Source organism: Athene cunicularia (assembly GCF_003259725.1).
Source record: "Athene cunicularia isolate RWA chromosome 2 unlocalized genomic scaffold, athCun1 chr2_part1, whole genome shotgun sequence".
In the NCBI taxonomy this organism is placed as follows: domain Eukaryota; kingdom Metazoa; phylum Chordata; class Aves; order Strigiformes; family Strigidae; genus Athene; species Athene cunicularia.
Window position 1 is genome coordinate 89,059,600 of NW_020799095.1, and position 14,470 is coordinate 89,074,069.

The window sequence follows — 14,470 nt, forward strand, 5'->3', positions numbered from 1 at the left end:
GATATTGGAATAACCCCTCAACTATCCCACTACAATCAAAAATAGGAATTGTTACAGAAGTGAAAAATACAATGTCAAACATACAAGTAGTTACTAATTATTAGACAGACATAACTCAGTAGATGATTGAAGTCATATCTAGATGTAAATATTTAGAATGGATCCAGTTTGCATGGGTCATACTGCCTAGAGAAACCCCAGAAGACAAGGCAGGGTTCTTAGAAAAAAAAAAACCATCAATTTGTACCATTTCCATGCAACTGGTATTGCATTACTGCAGAAGTAGCATCATCAAGCTCTATCAGTAGCTGTTTTAATATCAGTTGAAAAGATCTCCAGCACTGAAACAATTCATAGATGTTACTTTAATCACAAAGTGCAGCTCTCAGCCTTTTGAGAAAACCCTTTCAAAGGGAGATTTAATTTTCTTACTGTATTTTTTCCAGCCATTTCACCTCTTCAATACAGCTTTCTATATTAATCTATTTTGTTAAAAAAAAAAGAAAAAAAAAAAAAAAAGTGATTTAATGTCACACAGCTCCTTTGCAGAGAAAAAGGACCGAGAGCTGTGGATTGCTCTCTTTTTATTTTGTTGTTACCACTTCTTAAGGTGAGCAGGCGCAGGCAACAAAAGGAAACACGCCCCATGGTTTGCACAACCCATCCTCCTCATTGACTGGGGAATGGAAAGGACGTGATCCAAGAGGGTCTGTAATTCCCCTGGGGTAGGTGGTGTTGCAGCCTGTACAAGAGTAATTTGTTGCAAAGTTTTGAATTTAAACATCCCGGCTCTTGGTGAGACTACAATTCCAGATTACTTGTCTTTTGTCCTTGAGATGGAGAAGATATTTTCTACAATTTCCGTAAGAGAGGTTAAAATGTCTAGGAATAAATGATTTTGCCAAGGTCATAATTTCTATAAATTACTCATTGGGAGCCCTTGCCCTGGACATCCTCCCTCTCCCACCCATCTTACAAGGATTTTTCTAGAGCAAATAATAGTTTAAACTGCAGACAAAATAAAAACTGAAGAAAGCAGAACAGAAGTATAAAGAGACAGAAATTAGCAGTTGCTTATATCTGTTAGTAACCAGATACAGAAAAAATTATTGAGAAAGATCAGAAAATAGACCAGAAAGGAAAATATTCTTGTAGATTTCACCCCTGAAATCAATAGACATAGAGACCCGATTCAACTTATGATTCAAAAAGCATGTAAATGCTTACTTAAGCACTTATAAACCTATTTAAGCATTTATGTACAAATGTTTAAGAATTTCCTCATGTTCTGTCATCATGAATTTAGTTTTTACTTGGGCCTGGTAGTTTGTGTTGCAAAGATTTTTTGCAATACCACTAGTGTGTTTCCAGCAAAAAATTTATTAGGATGTAAATTAACTCTAGAAATCTGTTTCAAGATATAAACCCAATAATTCTTCTGTAATGCATTTTATTTATATTTTGATGCAATGATATAAATCTGACAGTAATTTTGTACCAGTCCAATAGAAAACTTACAAAAGAAAGCAGATGAGATAATTCATTTCTGATTATTCGTGTTTATTTTATCTTTAACATAAATAGAGTATGAAAATAATATATTCCATGGATGGCGCTTTTCTGATGAATTTAAGATTACATGTGGAATATTCTTAAGAAGAAAGATACTGAAAATATGCATTATTATTTTGACTCCTGTGCTTAAAAATGGTATACACACAAAGAGGTTAATGGCATTACAACTTTCTAATAAACTGGTTTTAAACTGCTGACTTGGAAACTGTGAGATTAATAGCACTGAGAACATCTAAAGGTAATAGGATTACAATTTAATATTAACTAAGCGTTTCTTGGGCATCTGCTGTACCAGTGCCTCATCTCTGGGATACACTAGAGTAATTAGTCTGTAGTGGCATACAGTGGTGATGCATGATAACTGCAGCATTTTCCTGCTGCAGTTAGGGTTTTCCATTCACTGGCAACTAGTTTTTACTTGTAATTCCTGTCATAAACTGTCACAGAGCAAGCTTACAATGCTCCTACCCTAATATGATGCTGATCGGGGAGAGATCAGTTCTCAAAGGTCCTATATTGATCCAAATGCACAAGAATAATTGCTTTTCTCACATATAGCAGAACTGCAAAAATTATCTGCTCTCACTTCTACTACACTCCAGGACTCTGGTGGTGATACTGTAGAGTCTCTTTAGGAGAGTCTGTTGTAGCCCAGGCATGAATGTTGTGTTAGCTGCAGGACAGAAGGACAAAGGGAACAGCAACTTCTGTCATACTGTCATCTAAATCTCTAATTTCTTTTCTCCTCATTTGGCTAATTAATTGAATCCATGTGAAAGGAGTTGGTCTCCTCCATCCCATGTTGCCATACCATCTGGGATGAAGGGATAATTCAGTTCTGCTGTCACATATGATTGCCTGACCAAGTCACACCTGAAACACAGGTCACAGCTAATCAGGGCAGTGAAGTGAGGGTTATGGAGACTTTCCTGCAGCTGTAGGAGTCTGTAATAGGAGCATTAAGGTATCATGACTGAAGTGCAAGTGGAAAAGGATCTAAGAACAAAGCAGTGCAAAAGCCACAAGACCAGCTTTTATTTGTAAACAAGGGCACAGTCAACAGCAGGCAAGGTCCTAAACATTGAATGTGATGCTGTTTACATCAAGATCAAAATGCCTGTGATTCAGTAAGGCTAAAGTACAGCTATGTCAGCAGAGGACCCAGATGGGAGGATGGCAAAAAGGCACTTTGTACCTGGCATTGCTTCTCCTAATCTCCTAACAGGAAGATGCAACATTACTATAGGGATGCCCAAATCGGGCATGGCAACAATGCACAGTAAACTGTGCTTAATATTTACAGGGTCTGGGGGTTAAAGAAGAAATATTCAGAAGCAAAAGATTATCTTATACTAAATATCAAACCTTAGAAGCTCAAGCAGACCCATCCAAGAAACCACTTCATGACAACCTGTCCCTGCCAGCTCCAGGAGTGCAGTGAGGACTCTGCAGCCAGAGCCCCTCATCCCCCAGGTTACACAGAGGGACTTCTATGCACACCTTGTGGACACACACATCTTGCTGCTTGTATGAAGGTTTGAGTGAGTGAAATCTAGGAGACCTTTGTATATTTGGTAGCAAAATGAAAGCATTTAAGTTAAAAAAAAGTAGGCTAGCAAAAAAAACCCTCTATACATCTTCATGATTTTTTGCGGGAGGATGTTTTAATAATCTCAGTTTGCAGGATGTCCTCACAAAACACAAATCTTGAGAATCTGATGTACTTCAAGAACTACCTCCCCCATAATGTTAGTAGGATTTAAATGCTGTTACTTGTGCATTTGAAAATCCACCTTTCAGGTAATGAACAACAACTGGATTTTGATTACAAGGTTCCATCCACCTAGAAAAGAGGATCTCATGTAGTGTTAACACTCAAAAGTAGCGTCATGCTCAGTATCAATCCCTTCCATACCTTCACTCAGCTCAACTGATCAGCTTTCCAGCTATTTTTACCAGTAATTTTTAATCCTTTGTTTGTCAGTGTATCTCTTTATACCAGTAGGAAAACAGTTAATGATGGAAAAAAGATAGTGACTCAGAAAGTGCAAACCAATAACAAACCCAACCAATGTAATACATAGAAGATAGAAAAAAAAGGGCTGGAGTCAAGATCTCTGTAGGTCAATGAACCCCATTAGATTAGTAGATGTGAGCCTACTTTACAACCACAGTCCCCCCCTGAGGTAGAAAACTTTATCTGGGAGCAACAGTGCATGAGGAACCTGAAGAAGCTGTCCATGGCCACGCAGCAGAGGAGGGAACATGGGATTGCTTAGACGGCACTGATACAGACCCTTTTTTTCCCTCCTAGATAGTTACAGAGGCTCAAAATGCACATTTTAAGTCAACTCACATGACAAGAGCCGCCTTCTATCCCCACTTCTCGACCCTCTGCTTCCCCACTGGTGTGTTACATGGTCCGTAGATGATCCCTGCCAAAATCAGCCCTACTGATATGCTGCCCTCATACACGGGCTTCCCTTGTTCGGAGGCCTCTGTAAGAAACTCGGTCCCACAGCATCAGAAGCACACAGAGGAAATGGAAAACAAATTGCCCAGTATCTGTGAAACGTGCAGTAAAAACATGTGACCACCTTCAAAGAAACATCGGCAGAATAAAGAAGAGTAGAGATGGAAGGGAAGGTAGGATGCATGTTTACAATGGAAACACCAATGGCAGCAAAACTCTGGACAGAACGGAAAAAAACTCCTAAGCAAGGAGCAGCTATAAGCATCATGAGCTGAGAGGGCAGGGACAGCACCTGAGCACATAGTTCTTGTAAGCACTTCTTAACAGCACTGGGTCATAGAAATGCTGACCAGAAGGGACCTCTGGAGGTCATCTCTCACTCAAACTGGGACTGTTGCACACACTAGATTACATCAGCTTTGCCTAACCAAGTCTTGAAAACTTCAAAGGACAGAGGTATCTGAACATTTTCATGCATGTCATTGCCAGTGGTTTCAATAGAATTTGGAAATTTAAACACGTATAAAAACCTGTGTTTAAAACAATAAGGCTGAACAGTTTTTCCACTCTGGTAAAAAAGTCACTGCTTTTTGAACCCCATGGTAATTAAATTTATGCAATCTGTATTATAGGGTTATCAGCATACCTCATACAGGCAAGCTTACTCCTTCTTCCCTATGTGAGCCATAGGAACTTCTGTAGGGACATCTGTCTTATCCCTTGTAAGCAGTAGAAGAATGGTGACAGGACAGCATCCACTGCAGGACTGTAACAGTGTATCTGCAGTGCATGAAGAGGTGTTCATAAATGGATTCCTTCTCAGCGATATTTGCAAAAGTAGGCAAGCAGTCATTCCCTTCACATAGAGACCATCTTAGCCCACTCAGCAGTTGTTTTTGACCATTACTACTGATGGTTACCTGCAGTGAGCTAGCTAGCAAAAGCATTAAACATTAATATATTTCAGCTGTGCCTATTGACTGTGTATTTTAAATAGACTCTGCTATTCTCTCCCAGTGGAAAGATTTATTTTACTTTAAGAACATACAGGGCTGTGCTTTCAGTACTTTTTCTTTGTTTAACAAGCAGCTCTCTTACTGAAAACCCAGTAGACTACAAAACCAGTCAGGGGCTTTTATCCAGGATGTCTGACCCATCGCCTGACAATAATTAGTTCAGGTTAATTACAGCAAATCTGTAGATTTGCAGCCTGAAATCATCTCATCCCCTAAGCTGAACTCTCCAGAGGTTTCTTTTATGAGCTCTGCATCCTAAGGGTGGACTTAAAGTAATGAATTTGTCTCTAATAAGATTCATAGGTTTGTTCCCTAAGCAATGGTGTCAATTATAGAATCTAACACTGATGGCTTATTTTGCTGAAAATAGAGAAATTGAGAGTTTTTAATGAAGCATGCAGGATTTTTAACATTTTTGTTTAACTCTTTGCATTGTCAAAAAGTATAAAAATGCAATTATGCAGAATACCGTACCACTTTCTGTGTATTTCTGTGTGTGCCAATAGCTAATTTCCTTCTGCTCTATAATGGAAAAGGTTAATGTAATGACTCTGAGATTTCATTTGGAAATGTTCCAGAAGAGTGTCTGAGTATTTGCTGCACTTAATGGCAGGAAGTAATGAGTGAGGTTATGTATTGGTGAAAAATATTTCATGTACTGAGAAGATTAATACTGGAGAGAGGCACAGGGGACACAAGCCTGAGGCTTCCTCCTCAATTCTGACACAATATAATATGTCCATACTTGATACGTGCCCTTCTGTAGTTAGTTCTTAATCATTAACAAAGCAGACAGTAAGTCTCTGGGTGACAGGGTATAGCGGGAGAAGAGAAGGAACCAGGCGTAGGATTCTCCTCTTTCCTACAAATAAGTGACAGGCACCTCCAACTGGGAGCACTGGACCAGATCCTTGCTGGTACTTACATAGCAAGACAATGCTGTAACACCCTTCAAGGTTTCGACTCAGGATCTCCTGAGTATTTCAATGCCTATACTAATTTTTGTGCCTCATTATAGCATTTAGAGTTCCTGGAAGATGAACCACCATGTCACAGCTATGTTTCAGCATTTTATTTCACATTAAATTTATTATTTATGAAAAATTTAACATTATTGTATATGAAAGATTTAGCCCCCTTCTTTATTCCAAACTTTTCAAGTTTACTGTTAATTCAAATCCCATTCCTGTTGTCTGAGTCAGTCCGAGACAAAACACTAAGGTTTCAAGCTCATGAGAAATAGCTCCAATCATTTATTTTACTCATTTTAATAATTATTATTTTGCTTTTAATAGCATTGAAAGAAGAAACAAGGTTCCAGGACTCTTGACTCCATTGGAAAGAGATTGTTGAGGTTAGACCTGGAAGGGGGTAAACGTGGCAGTAGCCAACACTGGAAGGGTGGATGCAGCTAAGAGGTATGCTGATAACCCTATATTATAGATTGCATAAATTTAATTATCATGGGGTTCAAAAAGCAGTGAATTTTTTACCAGAGTGGAAAAACTTTAAAAACACAACTTACCTGAGCAAGGTAAATAGCTAAAAAATTTAAACGAACCCTCCATTGCTGGTAGACTACCACAAGAGCTTGTTCTGCTCCCCAGACAGGAGTCACACAGGCAGATCAATGCAAGCCTCACTTTAAGAAAGACTTTTAGATCACCTGTGGTCTCTCTGCACCTTCAGCTGAGGGGAGAGGAGAACCTCCATGCTCCTTTGGTTCTTGGGTGCTCAGCTGAGCACATGCCATCCCAAAAGGGGAGTTTGAATCATGAGTACAGAATGTTGGGTTAAATGTAGAGATTTGTGTCATGTACATGAGACAGGCATCAGACAGGGCTGGCTGCCACATTCACTGGTGGTCTAGCTCACACCTGGAGTGGGGATTGAGGGTTGTGTATCTCCTTGCCTACCACAAGTCAATGAGTTCACTGAATTCTCACTTTTTACAGACTGTCATTCATAATCTTCCACTGGTCTCCACTCTGAAGGCTACTTATCTAATGAAGTCTATTTCAATGTACCTTTGAAGCAATAAAGGCATCCATTAGGAGGAATAATATTTAGGAAAGGAAAAAAAATGCACCAGAGATGCAAGATAAAAAAGAAAACTCCCTTCTCTAGATTAAGCACTGATCAGATGCTTGCAGCGACACACTTTTTTAGCTGGAAAACATTGAAGTATTGTATTGGATTTATGTGGCAAGGTTCTGGTGGCAGGGTTCTTCAGGGTGACTTCTATGAGAAAACACCAGGAGCTGCCCCCATGTCATCCAGAACCAGTTCCAGCTAGCTCCAAAATGGGATTACACTGGGTAAAACTGAGCTCATCAGTGATGTGGGTGGTGCCTCTGCAATAACGTATTAAAGAAAACATAAAAAACACTGGGCAGCAGCTGTGAGAGGGGAGTGAGAATATGTGTGAGAAACCACCCTGTGAGACCTGAGGGGAGAGAAGAAGGAGGGGGAGGAGGTGCTCCAGGTGCCAGAGCAGAGATTCCCCTGGTGCAGCCCCTGGTGAGACAGGCTGTTAAAGGTGGAGCAGAATCCACATGCAGCATGTAGAGGACCCCACACCAGAGCAGGTGGACATGCCCTGAAGAAAGCTGCAGCCCATGGAGAGGAGCTCACACAGAGGCAGGCTCCTGGCAGGACTTGTGACCCTGAGGGGGACCCACACTGGAATAGTCTGTGCCTGCAGGACTGTGACCCATGGGAAGAACCCATGCTGGAGCAGGAGAAGAGTGTAAGGAGGAAGAAGTGGCAGAAAATGAAATGTTACAGGCTGACTGTAGCCTCATTCTCCATTTCCCTGTACTGCTCAGGGAGAGGAATTAGAGGAGATGGGAGTGAAATTGAACCCAGGAAGAAGTGTGGGGAGTGGGGATAAGGTAGTTTTGGTTTTACTTCTCACTATCCTTCTCTATTATTAATTGTCAACAAATTAAATTAATTTCCTCAAGTCAAGTCTGTTTTGCCAGAGACAGTAATTGGTGAGTGATCTCCCTGCCTTTACCTTGACCTCTTTGCTCCCCCTGTCCAGCTGAGGAGGGGAAGCGGCTTGGTGGGCATCTGGCAGCCAGCCAAGGTCAACCCATCACAAGTACCAAGACCTAAATCTTTAATGGAAAAATTGCTTGAGTTCATTATTTTCCCAATGGGGTCCAGAACTGTATTTCTGGAGAAGGAAAACCATACCAAAGAAAGCAAATGGATTGATCACTCGTCTCAGATGGCAAATACTTCAATACCAGCTGCCATTTTCTCTGTTTCAGGACAGGGAGCTGAACTTACAGACTGGATGTTGTACACGGCTATCCGCTCTGCTTGAGAGAAGAGAGGTTCTATGACAGCCTATCTGTAAGTCAAGCTGGCCTCTTACTCATTCATGCAAATAAAAACTCTTTCAAGACAAGCAATTGAAGACTGTATCTACAACCTGGCAGTTGCAACACTTGTCTTAAACACAACTTGGACCTGAGACTTATATTACTGAGGAGACATGAAGGTAGGAGGACCATATTAGAAAGGCTCAATTTTCTTCTGATGTTGAATCAAATAAAAATTCTACAATCTCTCATATCTCTCATAAAACTAAAGAATTGTTTTTCAGGTGGCCCTGGGGACTGACAAGCGGCATTAATTACTTAGAAAACTATTTTGGCCAGCTCTTTGAAAATACTTTCATTACAAAGTTATCAAGTAGGGGTTTAGTTAGGGGAGGCACATACTGCGCTTGGTTCTGTTAACCCTGATAATTCTGCGTTGCAACATATTTTGCCACATAACAACCTCTCCACATAGAAAGACCACAGAAAAGCTCAGGTGTACAGAATATTTGTTTTTTAATCCTGTATTGCAGTCAGAACCCTCCTCACTTGGAACCTCTAACCTGTTAATTGCCTTATCCTCATTTATATGATAAGTGGTTCATTTCCTTTATTGTGATTGAATCCCCTCCCTATATTACAAGAAAACCGGAGCTGCAGAGAGTGCTTGATTGGATTTCATTGCTGTAGGCCATTTCTTAAACAGGTTACAGGTTGACAAACATAGAAGGGGGATCAATATCCATCCTTTGCCTCATTGACAAGCTAATCTTTTCAGTAAACATTTCATCAGTACCTGCCATTTGTATACATACCTGCCTCATGAGGATGGAGAAAGCTCTGCTTTATAAGGTTTAGGTAACTAATAAATGAAAAGACAAGAATATAAATGGGGCAAATCATCAAGATAGCATTTTTAGGAAAATAGCCTTTCATTGCCTGCGGAATATAACCAAGCACGTTTCCAGCCATTCTTAATTATAATTAGGTTGCATTACACTCAGACCTGGTGTCAGCTTCTGTTTCTGTAACTCAGCTTGTACCGCTCTCTCGGAAAGGTCTGCCCCTCAGCCCGAAATCTCCAACCAGGTTACAAATGCTTGTGAAGATCACACTTGCCAGAATTAGAGATATTAAATGAGCTCAGCAAATGTAACAGGGGAACTAAACTGCCTCTTTTCAATGCACAGGGCCTGCCCACTTTTTGCCTGCTTTTTCACTCAAGTGTAGATGAGAAGGGCCACCACGCTCAATAAAGTGACATCTTCCTCTCTTATCAGAGGTAACTGGACTATTTTGAGTGGGGGTTTAATGAAGTTGAGGCTCTACTAATCACTTAAAAATCATGACTCATACTCCAAAAGAAAGCAAGAGAGTTATGCTAAGTCTGTTTGGAGACATCTTTTTTTGTTTGCTTTTGTGTCACATGTTGAAGTGTCCTTCCCCCACAGCAACGTGGGCTAGAAACTGGCATTGTCTCTGACATAAATGAGGGCCAAGATGATTGCTATATTTAGGCTTCTCCTACAGTCCTGCCTATTGAATTGCACGGCTGAATGACAAATGCTGTAAAAACTGGCAATGCCGAATTTTGGTTTAACGTGAAATGGAGCATAAATACATTCCCTGGGGGTCTGGGGTGAAGGAAAATGGACAGCAAACATGAAACCTTGGGTTCACAAGAAAATAAAACAATTCTGCTGTTGATAGTTTAGAAATAAATTTATTATTATCTTCCTATCTTCGGTATCAAAGAAAGTAGATACTAGTGATGCAAACAGGCTCTAAAACATGGCAGGTAATCAATTTCTTTCACAAGCACTTTCTCTGCTTCTAGGATCCAGAACTACTACTGGCTGTACTAGAGGACTGCACTATTTCCTCTTGCACTCCTGAAATACAGAAGCAGCCAGCAGAAGGATGTACACATTAAAACAGCTCCTTTTCATGTCCTTTCTATGTAGACAAATCTCCCTTCATTGCTCCAGCCTCTGCCTTTTGACTAAGGCTAATAGCAGTGGGCATGCCGGTGCAAACTGGCCATTGGTGCGTGTGCTGCTGTATCTAAGCTGCTTCTGATCCCAGTTACAGAACTTGGCATGCCTCTAGCTTTGGGCAACATTAAGGCTTCTAGAGCATCTCCATACAGAATGGCCAGTGGATGCTAGGATGGGAGATACCGTTCCTATCAACACAGGTAGGCTACTGCACCTAGGATACTGCACCAGCTCTGCTTATGGTGTATGGTCGTTCTTTTGGACATTTTTAATTTGCCATCTTGCCCTACAAACCAGAAGAGTCCCCTGCAATAATTTTGGAGGCAAACTCTTTCTTCAATTTCTCACGAACTTTCCTGTTTTCTTTCTTCTGTGACATAAAGAAACTCTGTTAAACCACACAGTAATATTTAGCAGTCAAATAAACTTTGTAGACAATAGAAAATATTAGAGGTGAAGATTGCCCCAAATGTAACTTTGCTGACACCACAGAAGTAACAGAAATATTTTGGTCCTGCATCTTGCTAGTTGTGTCACCTATTTAGTGCTTGAAGAATAAGAATAGAGAAAAAGTGGGGCAGCGTAAAGGTCGGGAGAACACAAACACATTTTCTTTTCTTCCCAAGGGACACTTTCAATAAGTCTTTGAAAATACATATTACTAACTGCAACACCCCTCAGATGTCTGTTCTGTCATCTATATGATGTTAGGAAGAGCAGGTGGAAAGGAAGAGCTCAGCTAATGCTCAGCAGTATGGGAAAGATTTAATGTAACATTATTTCCAGCATATTGGATGCCCTCTTATATCAAGCTGGTCTATGTAGGTCTGAGAACTTTTGTTTTCTAGTCTTTACAATTAGCAAGAGCAGAGTTAGGCTGTATCTTTTATTTGATGTGCTGAGTAGAATAGAAATATAATACGGAAAAAATATTCCCATAACCATAGGTTAATTGCTAGTAAATGTTGCTCAAGCAGTCTTGGGTATGTTGATTAATGGCCTCAATGAGCAGCTGAAAAATAGCTAGGCTGCTGGAAAGATCATTAGCAATTTTAACTCTTCAGCTATTGTGATGGGCATAGAGAAAAAATTACTAAAATTTATAATACATTTCACTGAGTACAGTGGCATACTGAAATGCAAGTTACAGTGAGGAGGAAACAATTACTGAGTTTTTCTCGTGTCCAATTTTATAGAAGTTTACAAGACAGAGACAATAAATACTTTTTTTTTCTTCTTTTTCTAAAGCTTTTAGACACATCCTTGATAAATGAATGGAAGATTTTATACATAAACAAAAATACTTAGTTCTGCTCATTAATCCTACTCCTTGAAAGAGGAGAAAGACAGAGATGCTGCATGAAAGAAAACATGCTGGCAAGCAGACCCCGTTTTAGCTCATAGAAGCACAGCACTATTAAGCCATGTCTTGCGACAGCACAAAGCTTGCAGTCCAGGGGCTGAAGAAAAGAATGATGAGCTTTCAAGCTGCCCCTGATCTTTCAAAGCTCTGAATACCACAGCCTCCCTCAGACCATCCAGGAGACCACAGTGCTTATGGGAATTCATGACAATACCTCTTCTTTCCTGGCGTGACTGCAGACCCTGACTGTGCTACAGTGCCTACTGCAGTTCCAGGGAGGGGATCTTTCAGCAGTCAGAAGAGGGGATTTCAAAGCTCTATAAACCACTCTGAACTATGTACACTGCATAGAACCAGGGCAAGGATCTTATCAGCAGCCTTTGGATAGCCACCCAGCTCCACAAATTTGGACATAAATCGCCTTTTTCAAACCTAGTCCTCAGAAAAGAAGGAAAGCATCACCTTCAGCCTGCCTCTTCCCAGTGAGGCTTCTACAGACTAGAGCACGGCCACACAAACACCTGCAGTATTGCACCCAGGAGGGTGAGAGAAAAAGCAGATGAGCTAAGAAAAAAGCTCATAGAAACACACCTGCGTACACAGCAGCTAACACTGCTTATCCAGGTACAAAGCAGACTCCAGAAATTACGATCACGTTCCAAAATAATGCACCTTTCAGCTGTCTGTGGGGTAGGCAGGCCATATTGGTACACAGGTCTGCCAAAATCAGCTCTACATTGCTGAATGCTCTTTTTGGTCCTAAGAAGACCACCTTCAACTTTAGGAATTTATCAATTACTTCTGTTGACCAGATCATCTCTTTACTGAAGAGTCTCATAAGGGTGTTACACTCTCATGAACAGTCATCACTGCCTCCTAGATCATCACTTGGTAGGCCCTGGTCTAGGATAAAGCACCATATAAAGCCTTGGTGAAGTGTCTGTAGTGCTGAGACCTCTCTTCCTGCCCTCTTACTGTGCTAGCCCAGATGAACTTGTGCCACCTACCTTCAGAGACTCCATGACCCGAATTAGCATTCAAATCCCAGGAGGGGAAAATAAAACAATCCTGAACTGCAAGAGAAAAAGGATGACAAGAAGCTGAAGGCTATATTTGGCTGATAATGAGACAAGTTCAATTGTAGCAGGCTCCTGGAAAGCTCATCAAGAACAATCCCTCACATGGCTTCAGAAAATATGCAACAGGAAATTACAGCCTGAAGGCACTGTGTTCACTAGCAATTCCCAACCAAGAAAGGGAGAGAGAGGACAAACCAAAATAATTGAATAAGGCTCTTTGAGCTTTATATGCAAGCTCTGTACTTGCCAAGGGAAGTGGGCAAGCAGCCAAAAGGGACACAATATATCACTAATTATCAAATATAGGAGGGAATTGCCTGCTTGTTGGAGAAACAATTCATGTAAAGCTTTCTCTATATTTTCTAGCGTAAATGCTGTAACATTGGCAGAGTTCAGTAAAAACACATTTTCCACAATGTAACTTTGCCTGGAGTGAGGCATTTGTTAATGTACCTGTGATGGAAGGACAGAAAGAAATACACACACACACACACACACACACACACACACACCCACCCTGCTTCTTACACTGGCACAGCTTTTGCATTGATCCTTCCAAGAGGAGCCTCAGCCAGTGCACAACATAGACACGGAGAATGCAAGGCACTGTAAGCTATTGGTTTTGTGGAAGAAATGTATGTGATAGACAGCTGTATGCAGTGATTTGCCACAGCCATAAGGCACACAAACCCCTTCTTGGCAATACCCCACTCACTATTGCAGGGGATTTCTTCTCTGTTTTGCAGAAAGCCTAAGTAAATGTGGGGGAATGAAGAAAAGTGGAGGCAGGAGCAGAGGGGAAGGCCTCTACACCCCCTGTGTAGCTAGGCAGGACATTGCTTCCTCGCAGATGGGAGCAAGGCCTACAGATCCCGACTGCACACCAGCCAGCCGCCCTTAAGCAGCCTTCCAACCTCAACCCCACTGGAACTGTGACCACAGATCTCTTCTGTCTTCTTCCACTCCCTACGCATTCACAGACACCAGTCAGTACACTTACAGGTACCTTCTCTCTGTGTCCGAGGCCGGTGAGGATATTTAACTAGTCAGTACTACAAAACAACATTGAGAAGTGTATCAGCCAGGACGCTTGAATAAATAAATGCAAACTTTTCACATCATAAATTGTCTTGTTGGCCCTTCCTTTTCTGAAGTCGATGTTTAATGTAAACTTTGGATGCAGGTATGGGTAGAGTAGCAGCCCCGAAGCTGCCATGTTTGAGGCAGCTGTAGGTGCAGACTCTGGGCTCACGGAAAAAGGACAGGACAGGACAGAAGTCCACTCAGTGTTCCCATCACTTTACCTCGCTCTATTTGTATGGGCTCAGCTAAATCCCTTTCAAACTACACTTTCAGTCAAATCCATGCAGAAAAACAAACCAAAACAACCTCAGCCTGTCTTTATTCCACTGGATGCTGTGATTAATTTTAATCTATTCAATAATCGAGCCGTGGGATTAAGAACATTACCTTAATAAATTAAGAGCGTTACGATTAGAGGCACACCTGCGGTGTCAGAGGTGGCAGGGCACCGCGGAGGCTGGGGGATCCGGAGGGGAGGCCGCGGGGCCGGGCAGGTCGGTGCCGGCTCCGCTGCTGGCAGCGGGCGGGAACCGCGGAGCGACGCTGCCACCT